Source organism: Scyliorhinus torazame, chromosome 2 (assembly GCF_047496885.1).
Source record: "Scyliorhinus torazame isolate Kashiwa2021f chromosome 2, sScyTor2.1, whole genome shotgun sequence".
Classification (NCBI taxonomy): Eukaryota; Metazoa; Chordata; class Chondrichthyes; order Carcharhiniformes; family Scyliorhinidae; genus Scyliorhinus; species Scyliorhinus torazame.
This window is the reverse complement of record NC_092708.1, coordinates 14,038,181-14,057,197: the sequence shown is the minus strand read 5'-3', so window position 1 is coordinate 14,057,197 and position 19,017 is coordinate 14,038,181. Positions and strand designations below refer to the sequence as shown.

Sequence of the window (19,017 nt, the reverse complement as noted above, 5' to 3'; positions counted from 1 at the left end):
TTTTTCGAGGAGGTCACAAAGATGATTGATGCAGGTAGGGCAGTGGACGTTGTCTATATGGACTTCAGTAAGGCCTTTGACAAGGTCCCTCATGGTAGACTAGTACAAAAGGTGAAGTCACACGGGGTCAAGGGTGAGCTGGCAAGGTGGATACAGAACTGGCTAGGTCATAGAAGGCAGAGAGTAGCAATGGAAGGGTGCTTTTCTAATTGGAGGGCTGTGACCAGTGGTGTTCCACAGAGATCAGTGCTGGGACCTTTGCTGTTTGTAGTATATATAAATGATTTGAAGGAAAATGTAACTGGTCTGATTAGTAAGTTTTGCAGACAGAGTGATAGTCAGAGGCTTTTCCCCAGGGTAGAGGGGTCAATTACTAGGGGGCATAGGTTTAAGGTGAGAGGGGCAAGGTTTAGAGTAGATGTACGAGGCAAGTTCTTTTACACAGAGGGTAGTGGGTGCCTGGAACTCGCTGCCGGAGGAGGTGGTGGAAGCAGGGACGATAGTGACGTTTAAGGGGCATCTTGACAAATACATGAATAGGATGGGAATAGAGGGATACGGACCCAGGAAGTGTAGAAGACTGTAGTTTAGTCGGGCAGCATGGTCGGCATGGGCTTGGAGGGCCGAAGGGCCTGTTCCTGTGCTGTACATTTCTTTGTTCTTTTGTTCTAAGGGTGCAGAACCAAAGGTCACCAATTCAATATGAACAGCAGGAGAACCAAAGACAACATGAAGACTTTTTAAAAATCCAATGAGTGGTCAGGATCTGGAATATGCCATCTGAGAGTATGGTGGAAGCAGATTCAAATGTGGCTTTCAAAAGGGCCTCAAATAATTACCTGTAAAAACACCCTGCAGTGTTACACAGAAAAGACAGTGATTTGGGGTTAACAGAGTTGCTCCGGCAGAGATCCAGCAGAGACATAATGGACTCCCTCTGGTTCTAACCTATGATTTTACCATGCCCTGTCTTTTCTTTCTGAATTTCATCCATAGGTTATCAATTTTCAAAGCCTCATTAATTTCTCCAGTGCTTTCTCTTTACTAGTATTAATTACTTTAAGTTTCTCATTAAACCCTTTGTTTCCAATATGTGCTTTGTGCCTCTTACTGCGAAGATGGACAGAAAGTATTTGTTTGACATATCGTTCTATCTCGGCCTCAAAATAAATTGAGCTAATATACTGCTCTCTGCATATTTGTAAAAACTGAAATCTGTTTTTATATCGCGTGCATATAACATTTTATTTTCTCCCTCTACAATTTCTTGGTCATCGTTTTTGAAAACTTTTCCAAACTGCAGGCTTACTATTCTTTTTGACCAGAATTTAAGTCTCTTCTTTTATCTAATACTGTCCTTAGCTTCGCTGGTTTGTTCTATTTTAGCTCCAAAGATTATGGGCGCGATTTAATGTACAAAAAACAGAGTCCCATCTTGGGCGCAGATAGCGGAGTGTTGACGCCAAGAACGACCCTGCTATCTAACGAGACTCGACTCTGCTCTTTATTTGAGCTCGGTCGGGAACGTCCAGCCAAAGGGGCACTTACCTCATTTATGAATGCTGCCCCGATGTTTCAAACCCACCCCCCCACACCGCTCCTCCACCAGGGCCCCCAGAACCCCCCCCCCCCACACAGCTTACCTCTTAGGGGTCCTTGAGCCCCCCTCCCCCCACTTCTTAAGGGCAGGGCATCCCCGGGCCATTTCCCTGGCACACAGGCACCTCTAGCAGTGCCCCTGCAGGAGCCATGGCGAGGAACTCCAGGCGAAGCCATGAGATCCCGGAGCCGGGCCTCGGGAAAATCTGGCGTAGACATATTTAATTATGTTAACCTGATTAAGATTAATGGTCAGATAGAAATCTCGCGGGGCCTTCGCAAATCTCACGAGAGGCCCGGCCTCGTCACGTCACTGAGTCCGGCGCGACAAAGCCATTCGGCCACACTGAAAAAAAACAAATTGGTGAGGACACCAACTAACTGGAAAAAGCTACCCTTCTATAATCTGTTTTTGACAGGGCTGAAACCAGCATGGAGATAAGTACTTGCAGACTGTTGTTTCAGATAAGGGCAGAGAACAATTTTAGTAAACAGTTGAGGCACTAGGAAATGAAGCAGCAATAGGCCGGGAACACAGAAGATTGAACTAATAAAGAAATGGGCAGGGACAAATGACAATTTTTAGTCTGGGTTAGAGAACAGAATTAAAAGATCCAATAATGAAATGAAAATGAAAATTGCTTATTGTCACAAGCTGGCTTCAGATGAAGTTACTGTGAAAAGCCCCTAGTTGCCATATTCCGGCGCCTGTTCGGGGAGGCTGGTACGGGAATTGAACCGTGCTGCTGGCCTGCCTTCAAAGCCAGCGATTTAGCCCTGTGCTAAACAGCCCCTACTAAGCTCCAGTAGTACATTCCACCATTTCTTTGGTGCTTTGACACTGTACACATGATGAAATTATACACTTGTATAATTTATACATATTTAGTACTTTTAATCAAAAGAATAATACAGCAGAGGAGGTCACTGTGGCTGGACAAGCTCTTTTCAAGAGTGATCAAGTTGGTCCCATTTACTTATTTGTTCCCCATAGCCCTGTAAATTTATTTCCCTCCTTCCAAATATTTATCCAATTCCCTTCGGAAGACGACAATCACCCGGTCAGGTAGGGCATTCCAAACCTTAACCACCCCGCACTGTGCAAAATGTTTCTCTTTATGCCACACCTGGTTCTTTGCCAGAGCCCAGGAACTGTAGCCTTATTCATCACAATTTTCACTAAACTGGCAAACTCAAATAATTCTGGGGTACAAAACTGCAGGTTAGAGTTATAATAATAATAACTCTTTACTATTGTCACAAGTAGGCTCACATTAACACTGCAATGAAGTTACTGTGAAAAGCCACATTCCGGCACCTGTTCGGGGACGCAGAGGGAGAATTCAGAATGCCAATTCACCTAACAGCACATCTTTCGGGACTTGTGGGAGGAAACCAGAGCACCCGGAGGAAACCCACACAGACACGGGGAGAACGTGCAGACTCCGCACAGACAGGGACTCAAGCCGGGAATCGAACCGGGGTCACTGGCGCTGTGAAGCAACAGTGCTAACCACTGTGCTACCGTGCCACATTGGTGTTGTTCATAGGGAACTCTACGGTGCTTGATGTACTGTTCCTCCCCTAGACCCCGAGCCAACCATTTAATCATAAAAAAAACTTTACTCCCCTCCATAAATCTGGGAGCTAACTCTAAAGAATATATTTAATAATAGGTAGATGTGTGGCAATGTACTGCAGCTAGGGGCCTTCATGTGTTGAGTTTTCACCTCCACTACACAATCTGGGAGACACTTATGTCCTTCCTTATTGAGGCTGAGAGCAATGCAATGCAGAATTCCAACCCTTTAGTTTGATGGGACCTTGAATCAGATTGCATATGTAGCTTGAAATCTTGTAATAGCATGGCTTGGCACTGACTGGAGTAATACCATACACAGATAAAGGTACAGTAAGAAGTCTTACAACACCAGGTTAAAGTCCAACAGGACAGTATTCAGTATCATTTACAAATCCTCAGGTACTGAAGTTGTTAGTCACATTTGCACCACACACATGATAAACTAGATTACAAGAATCTCTATCTCACCATCTGCCATTGGCATTCAATTGCATTATCACGGACTCCCCCACCATTAACAATCCTGGGGTTTCTTTTACGATCCCAGTTGATGTTATGACTGTACGGGAAGATCACAGAATAGAAACCTGGTTCAAAAGGCTAACTTTATTTCATGAAAACATGGCGGAAACAATCACAGAACCGATTATTATTTTTTTTAAATAAATTTAGTGTCCCCAATTATTTTCTTTCCAATTAAGGGGCAATTTAGCGCGGCCAATCCAGCTACCCTGCATATCTTTTGAGTTGTGGGGGCAAAACCCACGTAAACACGGGGAGAGTGTGCAAACTCCACACGGGCAGTGACCTGCAGCCGGGATTGAACCTTACCTCGGCGCCGTGAGGCAGCAGTGCTAATCACTATGCCACTAATCACTATGCCACGTGCTGCCCTTACATAAGAACATAAGAACTAGGAGCAGGAGTCGGCCATCTGGCCCCTCGAGCCTGCTCCACCATTCAATGAGATCATGGCTGATCTTTTGTGGACTCAGCTCCACTTTCCGGCCCGAACACCATAACACCTTTATTCTTCAAAAAACTATCTATCTTTATCTTAAAAACATTTAATGAAGGAGCCTCTACTGCTTCACTGGGCAAGGAATTCCATAGATTCACAACCCTTTGGGTGAAGAAGTTCCTCCTAAACTCAGTCCTAAATCTACTTCCCCTTATTTTGAGGCTATGCCCCCTAGTTCTGCTTTCACCCGCCAGTGGAAACAACCTGCCCGCATCTATCCTATCTATTCCCTTCATAATCTTATATGTTTCTATAAGATCCCCCCTCATCCTTCTAAATTCCAACGAGTACAGTCCCAGTCTACTCAACCTCTCCTCGTAATCCAACCCCTTCAGCTCTGGGATTAACCTAGTGAATCTCCTCTGCACACCCTCCAGTGCCAGTACGTCCTTTCTCAAGTAAGCAGACCAAAACTGAACACAATACTCCAGGTGTGGCCTCACTAACATCTTATACAATTGCAGCATAACCTCCCTAGTCTTAAACTCCATCCCTCTAGCAATGAAGGACAAAATTCCATTTGCCTTCTTAATCACCTGTTGCACCTGAAAACCAACTTTCTGCGACTCATGCACCAGCACACCCAGGTCTCTCTGCACAGCAGCATGTTTTAATATTTTATAATTTAAATAATCCCTTTTGCCGTTATTCTTACCAAAATGGATAACCTCACATTTGTCAACATTGTATTCCATCTGCCAGACCCTAGCCCGTTCACTTAGCCTATCCAAACCCCTCTGCAGACTTCCAGTATCCTCTGCACTTTTTGCTTTACCACTTATCTTAGTGTCGTCTGCAAACTTGGACACATTGCCCTTGATCCCCAACTCCAAATCATCTATGTAAATTGTGAACAGTTGTGGGCCCAACACTGATCCCTGAGGGACACCACTAGCTACTGATTGCCAACCAGAGAAACACCCATTAATCCCCACTCTTTGCTTTCTATTAATTAACCAATCCTCTATCCATGCTACTACTTTCCCCTTAATGCCATGCATCTTTATCTTATGCAACAACCTTTTGTGTGGCACTTGTCAAAGGCTTTCTGGAAATCCAGATATACCACATCCATTGGCTCCCCGTTATCTACCGCACTGGTAATGTGCTCAAAAAATTCCACTAAATTAGTTAGGCACGACCTGCCCGCTATGAACCCATGCTGCGTCTATCCAATGGGACAATTTCCATCCAGATGCCTCGCTATTTCTTCCTTGATGATAGATTCCAGCATCTTCCCTACTACCGAAGTTAAGCTCACTGGCCTCTAATTACCCTCTTTCTGCCTACCTCCTTTTTTAAACAGTGGTGTCACGTTTGCTAATTTCCAATCCGCCGGGACCACCCCAGAGTCTAGTGAATTTTGGTAAATTATCACTAGTGCATTTGCAATTTCCCTAGCCATCTCTTTTAGCACTCTGGGGTGCATTCCATCAGGGCCAGGAGACTTGTTTACCTTTAGCCCCATTAGCTTGCCCATCACTACCTCCTTGGTGATATCAATCCTCTCAAGGTCCTCACCTGTCATAGCCTCATTTCCATCAGTCACTGGCATGTTATTTGTGTCTTCCACTGTGAAGACCGACCCAAAAAACCTGTTCAGTTCCTCAGCCATTTCCTCATCTCCCATTATTAAATCTCCCTTCTCATCCTCTAAAGGACCAATATTTACCTTAGCCACTCTTTTTTGTTTTATGTATTTGTAGAAACTTTTACTATCTGTTTTTATATTCTGAGCAAGTTTACTCTCATAATCTATCTTACTCTTCTTTATAGCTTTTTTAGTAGCTTTCTGTTGCCCCCTAAAGATTTCCCAGTCCTCTAGTCTCCCACTGATCTTTGCTACTTTGTATGTTTTTTCCTTCAATTTGATACTCTCCCTTATTTCCTTAGATATCCACGGTCGATTTTCCCCCTTTTTACCGTCCTTCCTTTTCGTTGGTATAAACCTTTGCTGTGCACTGTGAAAAATCACTTGGAAGGTTCTCCACTGTTCCTCAACTGTTTCACCATAAAGTCTTTGCTCCCAGTCTACCTTAGCTAGTTCTTCTCTCATCCCATTGTAATCTCCTTTGTTTAAGCACAAAACACTAGTGCTTGATTTTACCTTCTCGCCCTCCACCTGTATTTTAAATTCCACCATATTGTGATCGCTCCTTCAGAGAGGATCCCTAACTATGAGATCCTGAATCAATCCTGTCTCATTACACAGGACCAGATCTAGGACTGCTTGTTCCCTCATAGGTTCCATTACATACTGTTCGAGGAAACTATCGCGGATACATTCTATAAACTCCTCCTCAAGGCTGCCTTGACCGACCTGGTTAAACCAATCAACATGTACATTAAAATCCCCCATGATAACTGCTGTACCATTTCTACATGCATCTGTTATTTCTTTGTTTATTGCCTGCCCCACCATAATGTTACTATTTGGTGGCCTATAGATTACTCCTATCAGTGACTTTTTCGCCTTACTATTCCTGATTTCCACCCAAATGGATTCAACCTTATCCTCCATAGCACCGATATCATCCCTTACTGTTGCCCGGACGTCATCCTTAAATAACAGAGCTGCACCACCTCCCTTACCATCCACTCTGTCCTTCCGAAAAGTTTGATACCCTCGGATATTTAACTCCCAGTCGTGACCATCCTTTAACCATGTTTCAGTAATGGCCACTAAATCATAGTCATTCACGATGATTTGCGCCATCAACTCATTTACCTTATTCCGAATACTACGAGCATTCAGGTAAAGTACACTTATGTTGGCTTTTTTACCTCTGTTCTGAATCTTAACACCTCGATCAGTAACCTCTCCCAAGTTATATTTCCTCTTAACCTTTCTCCTAATTTTCCTTGTCGTCGAACCCACATCTTCCTGTAACAACCTGCCGCATCGCTTACCATTAATGTTTTCACTTCCCGTTTTATTTCTTTTAGTATTCCTGGTCCTATTCACGGAGCTCCCCTCAGTCACTGTACCTTGTACTGTCACCCTTTTTGATTTTTGACTATGGCTTCTCTGCCTTACACTTTCCCCCTTACTGCCTTTTATTTCTGTCCCTGTTTTACTACCTTCCAACTTCCTGCGTCGGTTCCCATCCTCCTGCCACATTAGTTTAAACTCTCCCCAACAGCTCGAGCAAACACCCCCCCTAGGACATCGGTTCCAGTCCTGCCCAGGTGCAGACTGGTCCCACCTCCCCCAGAACCGGTTCCAATGTCCCAGGAATTTGAATCCCTCCCTCTTGCACCATCTCTCGAGCCACGTATTCATCCTCTCTATCCTGACATTCCTACTCTGACTAGCTCGTGGCACTGGTAGCAATCCTGAGATTACTACCTTTGAGGTCCTACTTTTTAAGTTTAACTCCTAGCTCCCTAAATTCAGCTTGTAGGACCGCGTCACATTTTTTACCTATATCGTTGGTGCCTATGTGCACCACGACAGCTGGCTGTTCACCCTCCCCCCCCCCCCCCCCAGAATGCCCTGCAGCCGCTCCGAGACATCCTTGACCCTTGCACCAGGGAGGCAACATACCATCCTGGGGTCTCGATTGCGTTCGCAGAACCGCCTGTCTATTCCCCTTACAATTGAGTCCCCTATCACTATAGCCCTGCCATTCTTCTTCCTGCCCAGCTGCGCAGCAGAGCCAGCCACGGTGCCATGAAACTGGCTGCTGCCGCCTTCCCCTGGTGAGCCATCTCCCTCAACAGTATCCAAAGCGGTATATCTGTTTTGCAGGGAGATATCCGCAGAGGACACCTGCACTGCCTTCCTACTCTTGCTCTGTCTTTTGGTCACCCATTTACTATCTCCCTCAGTACCTTTCACGTGCGGTGTGACCAACTCGCTAAACGTGCTATCCACGACGTCCTCAGCATCGCGGACGCTCCAAGGAGAGTCCATCCGCAGCTCCAGAGCCGTCAAGCGATCTAACAGGAGCTGCAACTGGACACACTTCATGCACGTGAAGGAGCCAGAGACAGTGGACGTGTCCCTGAGCTCCCACATCGCACACGAGGAGCATGACACGGGTCTGAGATCTCCTGCCATGTCTTAAACCTTCGGTTAACTTCAACAATTTCAACACTCCAAAAACACACTTTAAAATCTTTTCTCAAAATAATGCATTCCAAAATCGAGACCAGGTTTTCCAAATGTCACTTTTACATAAAGCTTCCACTCCACATGTAACAAAGAATCCAGTCCAGGATTTTACACCAACCTTTTTTAGGATTTATTTTGTTTTAAACTGCTTTTACGCAAACTCCGATTTCCATAGTCATTTCACGCTCCACAAGCTGTAGTAAAATCTCACAAACCCATAAATAACTTCTGGGCCGGAAATCTCAGCTGTTGAGATCCTCTTTCCGACTGGCAGCGCACCCCCTTCCGCGGGTTTCCCCGACGGTGTGGGGTGGTTTCAATGGGAAATCTCATTGACAAGCAGTGGGAAGAGAGAATCCTGCCGACAGTGAACGGCGCACTACCGAGAAATACGTGGCTGGGAGACTGGAGAATCCGGCCCCAGATATTTTTTTCGTCTTACAGCCTTCTTCTCAGCCCTATCTGTCTTTACTGAGCAATTCCCTGTACTAGCACCTTAAACCTCAGATTTCTTGGAAACTTCTCTTCGTTTCTCTAGGTTTCCTTCACTAGCTGTTCTTCAAGTTTCTGCACTTCTTCTTAACCATTACTCCATGGAATGACGTTTCTCCAAGCAAAGCTGAGAGGTTCCCACTTTAGCCTTCTAAAACCACATGCTTCTGGTAGAGTTGTGGGAGCTGCCTTCGCTTGCACTACCTATCTCCAGATTTTTTTAATTGAATTCAAATGTTACCATCTGTCATGGTGGGATTCGAACTCAGGTCCTCAGAGCATTACCCTGGGTCTCTAGATTATTCGTCCATTGACAATTCTCCCAAGTCTTCTAGGCGGGGATACTAACCACTATACTAATGAGGAACTGCTACTACCTATCTCCAACTGCAATCAAATTAAACTAAAACTTATAAGCCTCTCTATCTTAAAAGGCCCCAGTTGCTAAGCAAACACTGATGATTTATTTATTCTTCACACCATAGCTCTCTCTAAGCACAATAGAAACATAGTTGGAACTTATCCTATACCCGCACATGCAATGAACGTTGCCCAGCATGAATTTAACTATGAGTTTTACCTTTCCAGGCAGAGAAACATTAAATTAAACACACTTAAAACTATACAATTTTTCTAATGTTTACCAATATAAGTCCCTGAAAAGTACCATTGTTTTCAGAACACAACCCCCTTTGAAAGAAAGAAATTTTCATAATCATGATGACTTCTTTACACTGGTGTTATACATCCACGTTACACAAACTTATGAAATGAAAATCGCTTATTGTCACAAGTAGGCTTCAAATGAAGTTACTGTGAAAAGCCCCTAGTCGCCACATTCCAGCGCCTGTTCGGGGAGGCTGTTACGGGAATCGAACCATGCTGCTGGCTTGCTTTGGTCTGCTTTCAAAGCCAGTGATTTAGCCCTGTGCTAAACAGCCCCTGCATGATTACACGTGATGAACATCTAACCACATTACATCATACAAGTAGCTTCCTTACACATCATTTAATCTAAAATGATTTATCCAAAATAAGTCAATAACTTTAACAAAGCATCCAAATCTATACATGGTAACATTATCATATCCAAGCCTTTGGTTTCTTTTGCTTCTGATTTCCAGTTTTCAACTCAGAAAAGAATGTCTTCAGTGCAACTGCCCTTTCGTAACTGTTCCACACAAGCCCACTTTCCAAATTCACATCTCGTAAATTTGCATTTCGATTTAATCCAGCCAAAATATAATTTTGGTGCCTTAACAAAGATGCTTCTTGTGTTCACTCAAAATAAGTCTCTTATTTGACTCCAAAAGTTTGTTAAGATCGTCTTGATCAACTGCCTGGTGCAATACAGTTTGTCATTACTTTACCGTCTCCACAAGCCAAATCATTACCTAGGATGAAATCTATTCCTCCATTAGGCAATTTAGGAATAATCCCACCGTAACAATTCCATTATCAAAATGATTTCTTAAAGTAATTCTACACAAAGAACAAGTTCATCCCTTTCATTAATACCCATTACTAATATTTTTCCTTCAGAAAACTTCCTGGAATACAAATTGCATCAGCCATCATCAACAATTGATCTGCTCCCATATCTGTCAAAATTTTCATTTGTTTAGTTACTTCGTGAGATTAAGGGAAAACTTCTCCCTTCGAAACAAAACATCCAAACCTTGCAATACCCTGACTTCCTTCGCCAGTACTCAAATAATTCTCTGAACTAGTAGAAAAGGGAGAGATCAACCCCCTTTTCTCATCAATTCTCATAGAATCAATACAGTGCAGAAGGAGGCCATTTGGCCCATCAAGTCTGCACTGACCCTTGGATAGAGTACCCTACCTAGGCCCACGCCTCGATCATATACCCATAACCCAGTGACCCCACCTTACCTTTTTTGGACACGAAGGGGCAATTCAGCACGGCCAATCCACCTAATCTTTGGACTGTGGGAGGAAACCGGAGCATCCGGAGGAAACCCACGCAGACATGGGGAGAAAGTGCAAACTCCACAGAGACAGTGACCTGATGCAGGAATTGAACTGAAGGAGCATGTTTCACCTGCACCATTGCTAGTTTTAACAGACATTTCCCCTTCAGATGCTTCCTCTCCTGCTACAATTGATCTTCCATTTAATATCTAACAATTGCCCTAATATGTCCCACTTTGCTTTTACAATGGGTACATGGAGGCCTCTGAATGTCACTTACACCCTCAGCACCTTCCCTTGTGATCGGAGGTGAAATTTCCTGACCATTCCCAACTGTTCCATCTCTTGGATCAATTGGATGCACTTAGGAGCATGCAGGTGGCGGAAAGCGTCATAGATCGCAGTTATGTAAGTGTGGTCACACCCAAGGTGCAGGCAGAGAAATGGGTGACCACCAGAAAGGGCAGGCAGTCAGTGCAGGAATCCCCTGTGGTTGTCCCCCTCTCGAACAGATATACCCCTTTGGATACTGTCGGGGGGGATAGCCTATCAGGGGAAAACAGCAGCAGCCAGAGCAGTGGCACCACGGCTGGCTCTGATGTTCAGAAGGGAGGGTCAAAGCGCAAAAGAGTAATAGTTATAGGGGACTCTATAGTCAGGGGCACAGATAGGCGCTTCTGTGGACGTGAAAGAGACTCCAGGATGGTATGTTGCCTCCCTGGTGCCAGGGTCCAGGATGTCTCCGAACGGGTAGAGGGAATCCTGAAGGGGGAGGGCAAACAGGCAGAGGTCGTTGTACATATTGGTACTAACGACATAGGCAGGAAGGGGCATGAGGTCCTGCAGCAGGAGTTCAGGGAGCTAGGCAGAAAGTTAAAAGACAGGACCTCGAGGGTTGTAATCTCGGGATTACTCCCTGTGCCACGTGCCAGTGAGGCTAGAAATAGGAAGATAGAGCAGACAAACACGTGGCTAAACAGCTGGTGTAGGAGGGAGGGTTTCTGTTATCTGGACCACTGGGAGCTCTTCCGGGGCAGGTGTGACCTGTATAAGATGGACGGGTTGCATCTAAACCGGAGAGGCATAAATATCCTGGCCGCGAGGTTTGCTAGTGTCACACGGGAGGGTTTAAACTAGTATGGCAGGGGGGTGGGCATGGGAGCAATAGGTCAGAAGGTGAGAGCATTGAGGGAGAACTAGGGAATAGGGACAGTGTGGCTCTGAGGCAGCGCAGACGGGGAGAAGTTGCTGAACACAGCGGGTCTGGTGGCCTGAAGTGCATATGTTTTAATGCAAGGAGCATTACGGGTAAGGCAGATGAACTTAGAGCTTGGATTACTACTTGGAACTATGATGTTGTTGCCATTACAGAGACCTGGTTGAGGGAAGGGCAGGATTGGCAGCTAAACGTTCCAGGATTTAGATGTTTCAGGCGGGATAGAGGGGGATGTAAAAGGGGAGGCGGAGTTGCGCTACTTGTTCAGGAGAGTATCACAGCTATACAGCGAGAGGACACCTCAGAGGGCAGTGAGGCTATATGGGTAGAGATCAGGAATAAGAAGGGTGCAGTCACAATGTTGGGGGTATACTACAGGCCTCCCAACAGCCAGCGGGAGATAGAGGAGCAGATAGGTAGACAGATTTTGGAAAAGAGTAAAAACAACAGGGTTGTGGTGATGGGAGACTTCAACTTCCCCAATATTGACTGGGACTCACTTAGTGCCAGGGGCTTAGACGGGGCAGAGTTTGTAAGGAGCATCCAGGAGGGCTTCTTAAAACAATATGTAAACAGTCCAACTAGGGAAGGGGCGGTACTGGACCTGGTATTGGGGAATGAGCCCGGCCAGGTGGTAGATGTTTCAGTAGGGGAGCATTTCGGTAACAGTGACCACAATTCAGTAAGTTTTAAAGTACTGGTGGACAAGGATAAGAGTGGTCCGAGGATGAATGTGCTAAATTGGGGGAAGGCTAATTATAACAATATTAGGCGGGAACTGAAGAACATAGATTGGGGGCGGATGTTTGAGGGCAAATCAACATCTGACATGTGGGAGGCTTTCAAGTGTCAGTTGAAAGGAATACAGGACAGGCATGTTCCTGTGAGGAAGAAAGATAAATACGGCAATTTTCGGGAACCTTGGATGACGAGTGATATTGTAGGCCTCGTCAAAAAGAAAAAGGAGGCATTTGTCAGGGCTAAAAGGCTGGGAACAGACGAAGCCTGTGTGGCATATAAGGAAAGTAGGAAGGAACTTAAGCAAGGAGTCAGGAGGGCTAGAAGGGGTCATGAAAAGGCATTGGCAAATAGGGTTAAGGAAAATCCCAAGGCTTTTTACACTTACATAAAAAGTAAGAGGGTAGCCAGGGAAAGGGTTGGCCCACTGAAGGATAGGCAAGGGAATCTATGTGTGGAGCCAGAGGAAATGGGCGAGGTACTAAATGAATACTTTGCATCAGTATTCACCAAAGAGAAGGAATTGGTAGATGTTGAGTCTGGAGAAGGGGGTGTAGATAGCCTGGGTCACATTGTGATCCAAAAAGACGAGGTGTTGGGTGTCTTAAAAAATATTAAGGTAGATAAGTCCCCAGGGCCGGATGGGATCTACCCCAGAATACTGAAGGAGGCTGGAGAGGAAATTGCTGAGGCCTTGACAGAAATCTTTGGATCCTCGCTGTCTTCAGGGGATGTCCCGGAGGACTGGAGAATAGCCAATGTTGTTCCTCTGTTTAAGAAGGGTGGCAGGGATAATCCCGGGAACTACAGGCCGGTGAGCCTTACTTCAGTGGTAGGGAAATTACTGGAGAGAATTCTTCGAGACAGGATCTACTCCCATTTGGAAGCAAATGGACGTATTAGTGAGAGGCAGCACGGTTTTGTGAAGGGGAGGTCGTGTCTCACTAACTTGATAGAGTTTTTCGAGGAGGTCACTAAGATGATTGATGCAGGTAGGGCAGTAGATGTTGTCTATATGGACTTCAGTAAGGCCTTTGACAAGGTCCCTCATGGTAGACTAGTACAAAAGGTGAAGTCACACGGGATCAGGGGTGAACTGGCAAGGTGGATACAGAACTGGCTAGGCCATAGAAGGCAGAGGGTAGCAATGGAGGGATGCTTTTCTAATTGGAGGGCTGTGACCAGTGGTGTTCCACAGGGATCAGTGCTGGGACCTTTGCTCTTTGTAGTATATATAAATGATTTGGAGGAAAATGTAACTGGTCTGATTAGTAAGTTTGCAGACGACACAAAGGTTGGTGGAATTGCGGATAGCGATGAGGACTGTCTGAGGATACAGCAGGATTTAGATTGTCTGGAGACTTGGGCGGAGAGATGGCAGATGGAGTTTAACCTGGACAAATGTGAGGTAATGCATTTTGGAAGGGCTAATGCAGGTAGGGAATATACAGTGAATGGTAGAACCCTCAAGAGTATTGAAAGTCAAAGAGATCTAGGAGTACAGGTCCACAGATCACTGAAAGGGGCTACACAGGTGGAGAAGGTAGTCAAGAAGGCATACGGCATGCTTGCCTTCATTGGCCGGGGCATTGAGTATAAGAATTGGCAAGTCATGTTGCAGCTGTATAGAACCTTAGTTAGGCCACACTTGGAGTATAGTGTTCAATTCTGGTCGCCACACTACCAGAAGGATGTGGAGGCTTTAGAGAGGGTGCAGAAGAGATTTACCAGAATGTTGCCTGGTATGGAGGGCATAAGCTATGAGGAGCGATTGAATAAACTCGGTTTGTTCTCACTGGAACGAAGGAGGTTGAGGGGCGACCTGATAGAGGTATACAAAATTATGAGGGGCATAGACAGAGTGGATAGTCAGAGGCTTTTCCCCAGGGTAGAGGGGTCAATTACTAGGGGGCATAGGTTTAAGGTGAGAGGGGCAAAGTTTAGAGTAGATGTACGAGGCAAGTTTTTTACACAGAGGGTAGTGGGTGCCTGGAACTCACTACCGGAGGTGGTAGTGGAGGCAGGGACGATAGGGACATTTAAGGGGCATCTTGACAAATATATGAATAGGATGGGAATAGAAGGATACGGACCCAGGAAGTGTAGAAGATTGTAGTTTAGTCGGGCAGTATGGTCGGCACGGGCTTGGAGGGCCGAAGGGCCTGTTCCTGTGCTGTACATTTCTTTGTTTCTTTGTCTTTGTTCTTTGTTTATTATTGGTTTTCTTTTCTCCTTCCCACTTCTTATCCTTCTCACGTTTAAAAGGATTACGGAAAATAGGTTTGGTTCCAGGGACCAATCTGTAATCATCAACTAACTCTAGCTTCTTGTTCCTCAAATTGCGTCCTAATGAAATGAAATGAAATGAAAATCGCTTATTGTCACAAGTAGGCTTCAAATGAAGTTACTGTGAAATAATCAAAGGAAGTGAATCTTTAAATTCTTCCAAAAGAATGACCTCTCGAAGGGCTTCATATATTCTCTATCTTTAATGCTCAATGGTCAAAATCACTTTGCTTTACTCTCAAATTGAATACAAGGTTTTCCAGGCTGTTTTATTAATGATGTTTTGAAATTTCTGTCTATAAGACTCAGGAACCAACTCATATGCACAAGTGATAGCTTTCTTTACTACATCATAATCTACAGATCTCTCTCCAACAATGATACATGCACTTCACTGACATGAAATGAAATGAAAATCACTTATTGTCACAAGTAGGCTTCAAATGAAGTTACCGTGAAAAGCCCCTGGTCGCCACATTCCGGCGCCTGTTCGGGGAGACTGGTACGGGAATTGAACCGTGCTGCTGGCCTGCCTTGGTCTGCTTTAAAAGCCAGCTCTTTAGCCTTGTGCTAAACCTAGTTCTACTTATAAGTTTAGTTTGTAAAAGTAATGTCCACATCTGCTTTGGTCATTTAATCTGTTAAGCTACCTTTTCAAAAAAAATTAACTGGACTAGCCATATAAATACTGTGGCTACAAGAGCAGGTCAAATCCCAGGGCGAGTAGTTTACCTCCTGACTCCCCAAAGCCTCATCACTATCGCCAGGTCAGGAGCAGGTGCGTGATGGAATACTCTCCAGTTGCTTGAATGAGTACAGCTCCAACAACACTCAAGAAGTTCCTCACCATTCATGACAGACCTGTTTGTGTGACAGACACGCCATCCACTTTAAACATTCACTCCCTCCGCCACCAATGCGTAGTGGCAGCGGCGCGCACAATCTACAAGATGCACCTGAGCAACTCATCAAACATCCTTCGACAGAACCTCCCAAATCTGTACCTCCAAAAGCTCTATCACCAAGAAGGACGAGGGCAGCAGACACATGGGAACACCACCACCTACAAGCTCTCCTCCAAGTGGTTAGCACTATTGCTTCACAGCTCCAGGGTCCCAGGTTCGATTCCGACTTGGGTCACTGTCTGTGCGGAGTTTGCACGTTCTCCCTGTGTGTGCGTGGGTTTCCTCCGGGTGCTCCGGTTTCCTCCCACAGTCCAAAGATGTGCAGGTTAGGTGGATTGGCCGTGATAAATTGCCCTTAGTGTCCAAAATTGCCCTTAGTGTTGGGTGGGGTTACTGGGTTATGGGGATAGGGTGGAGGTGTTGACCTTGGGTAGGGTGCTCTTTCCAAGAGCCAGTGCAGACTCGATGGGCCGAATGGCCTCCTTCTGCACTGTAAATTCTATGAAATCTATGAAGTCACACACCATTCTGACGGAGTTATATCACCGTTCCTGCATTGTCATTGGGTTTAAATCATGGCACTGAGAGCGTCTCTACATCACATTTATTACAGGACTTCAAGAACACCACTCGCCACTACTTTCTTAAGGGCACTTAAGGCAAACGGCAAATACTGACCTTACCAGTGACGCTACCATAACCCATGAATAAATAAAATTAACTCCCAATTGAGCCACCTTCAAAGCAGATCGGTGCAACAGCATTACTCCCAGGACCAAAACGGTACAAAATAAATCCTGATATTTTACCCAGATACGGATTAGCTGCGTCCCTAAACGAGCCAAAAGGTCAATGTGGAATCAGAATATGGAAATGGTACGGCTCTGGTGAGGAAATGTTACAAGTCAGAAGGTAAACACACCGAGGCTGCAGCCCCGGACGGGTCCTACTGAAGGCTGGCTCGGTGCCCTGACATTATACAGGAGCTGGAAGTTCAAACACAAGGCTCTCCCACACTAACTCTCACCTCGATCTCCTCCGCACACCGCTATGCTCGCTTTATCTCCCCCCTCTCTTGTGGAAAGATAAATGGCCGAAGAAGTGAAAAGTATTTCCTTGCCGTTTCTAGGCCTCAGCAAATTTCGCAGCGTGGCTCACCGCGCCCGCAATGCCGCCCCGGGCTCCTGCTACACTTGCCTGTGCAGCTCGACTAGCTCCCGTGTTACAGCAGGTGCCCCTGGGCAGGTACAACCGGCATTGATCTCCAGCTGCCACGCCTCACCAATTCAGCAAAAAAAGACCCGATTTCACGACCACTGGACCGTGTACAATTTACGGCACTACAACCTCCACAAGCAGCAATGAGATAAATAACCCCAGATTGTCTGAATAGAGGTGGTGGGTTGAAGGGTAACCGGGCCACAGGCAGCAGGAGCTCTTCTTCAAATGGGACTTGGGTCTTTGGCATCCTCCAGAGAGAGAGGGAGAGAGAGAAAAGAGGCAGCACAGTGGTTAGCACTGTTGCTTCACAGCACCAGGGTTCCAGGTTCGATTTCCGGCTTGGGTCACTGTCTGCGGAGTCTGCACGTTCTCCCCGTGTCTGTGTGGGTTTCCTCCGGGCGCTCCGGTTTCCTCCCACAGATCCCAAAAGACGTGCTTAGGTGAATTGGACATTCTGAATTCTCCCTCTGTGTACCCGAACAGGCGCCGGAATGTGGCGACTAATGGATTTCCACAGTAACTTCATTGCAGTATTAATGTAAGCCTGCTTGTGACAATAATAATGATGATTATTATAACCTTGCATCCAATGGATTTATTTTACCATTCAAGCTGTCTGGGTGTGGCTGGGCCAGCATTGAATGTCCATCACAAACTGCCCAACTAATAGTGTGGGAGCTGGAGGAATGCTCTTTGTCATCCGGATAATCCGCGTGCAGAAAACATTTCCAGTTTTTCAACTTTGAGTTCAGAATTTCTGAACCTGGGGAGCCGCTCGAATCACTCCAGATCACATGGAGAGAGTAAGGCACAGGGGCTGAATATTTTCTGGATTGCACACTGGGAGAGGTGGTTGACCTCCAGCTATCCAGTTCAGTTTAGGAGGAGAGTAATTGGGTAGCCACCCAGCGAGGTCGGAAGAGGAAGGCAGTGCAGGAATGGTCCGTGTGCATGGTGCTCACAAACTGGTTTTCAGCACTGAATCCTGGTGGGGGTGCCAGCACCTTGGAGAATGGCACTGCGGGGCAAAGAACTGCAAAAGGGTCCATAGCAAAGTGAGGAAACATGTCAGTCATAAGGATTTGCCAAGGGAATAGATAGGTGTTTCTACAACCACCATCTGCAGCATCAAAGGACAAAGTCACCAATCACACAGAGCTTTTTCAGCACAAACATGCCAAGCATGCTAGCACCAATCAAGCAAAAAAGGTTTTGTTGGCTTGGGCATGCACACAGGATGAGCAATGGTCACATCCCAAAGGATATGCTATACGGAAGGCCACACAAAGCTCAAATTCAAAAATGCTCTCAAAAGAAACATGAAAGACTTTAACATTAATCACAACACGTGGAAAACTCTAGCTGATGATCAATGGTGACAACTTCATGTGTGGCACTGGTAGCACACTTTGCCTTTCCAGATTTGCCTTGAGGTATGAATTTACATGCTGCAGATTATCGATTATCTTGTCTGACCTCAGTAAGAAGTTTTACAACACCAGGTTAAAGTCCATCAGGTTTGTTTCGATGTCACTAGCTTTCGGAGCGCTGCTCCTTCCTCAGGTGAATGAAGAGGTATGTTCCAGAAACATATATATAGACAGATTCAAAGATGCCAGACAATGCTTGTAATGCGAGCATTAGCAGGTGATTAAATCTTTACAGATCCAGAGATGGGGTAACCCCAGGTTAAAGAGGTGTGAATTGTGTCAAGCCAGGACAGTTGGTAGGATTTTGCAGGCCAGATGGTGGGGGATGAATGTAATGCGACATGAATCCCAGGTCCCGGTTGAGGCCGCACTCATGTGTTCTCACCTCACCATGGTTCTGAAACTGCATTCCCACCGTCTCTTGCAGATGGAAGCATGCCAATCAAATGATGTATAATGTATAACAATTTTAAGG

General features: G+C 45.6%; 1 protein-coding gene across 2 annotated transcripts in view; it reads right to left on the bottom strand.

Annotated features, from left to right (window-relative positions):
* abcb6a (ATP binding cassette subfamily B member 6 (LAN blood group) a) overlaps positions 1-17,387 on the bottom strand; it is a 300,475-nt gene extending 283,088 nt beyond the window's left edge. The window contains exon 1 of one of the 2 annotated variants that reach the window (XM_072468683.1): positions 16,919-17,387. The gene's annotated coding sequence lies outside the window, so the exon portion shown is untranslated. The remainder of the gene's footprint in view (positions 1-16,918) is intronic. The other variant, XM_072468682.1, reaches the window with a different exon arrangement.
* Positions 17,388-19,017: the final 1,630 nt, after the last annotated feature.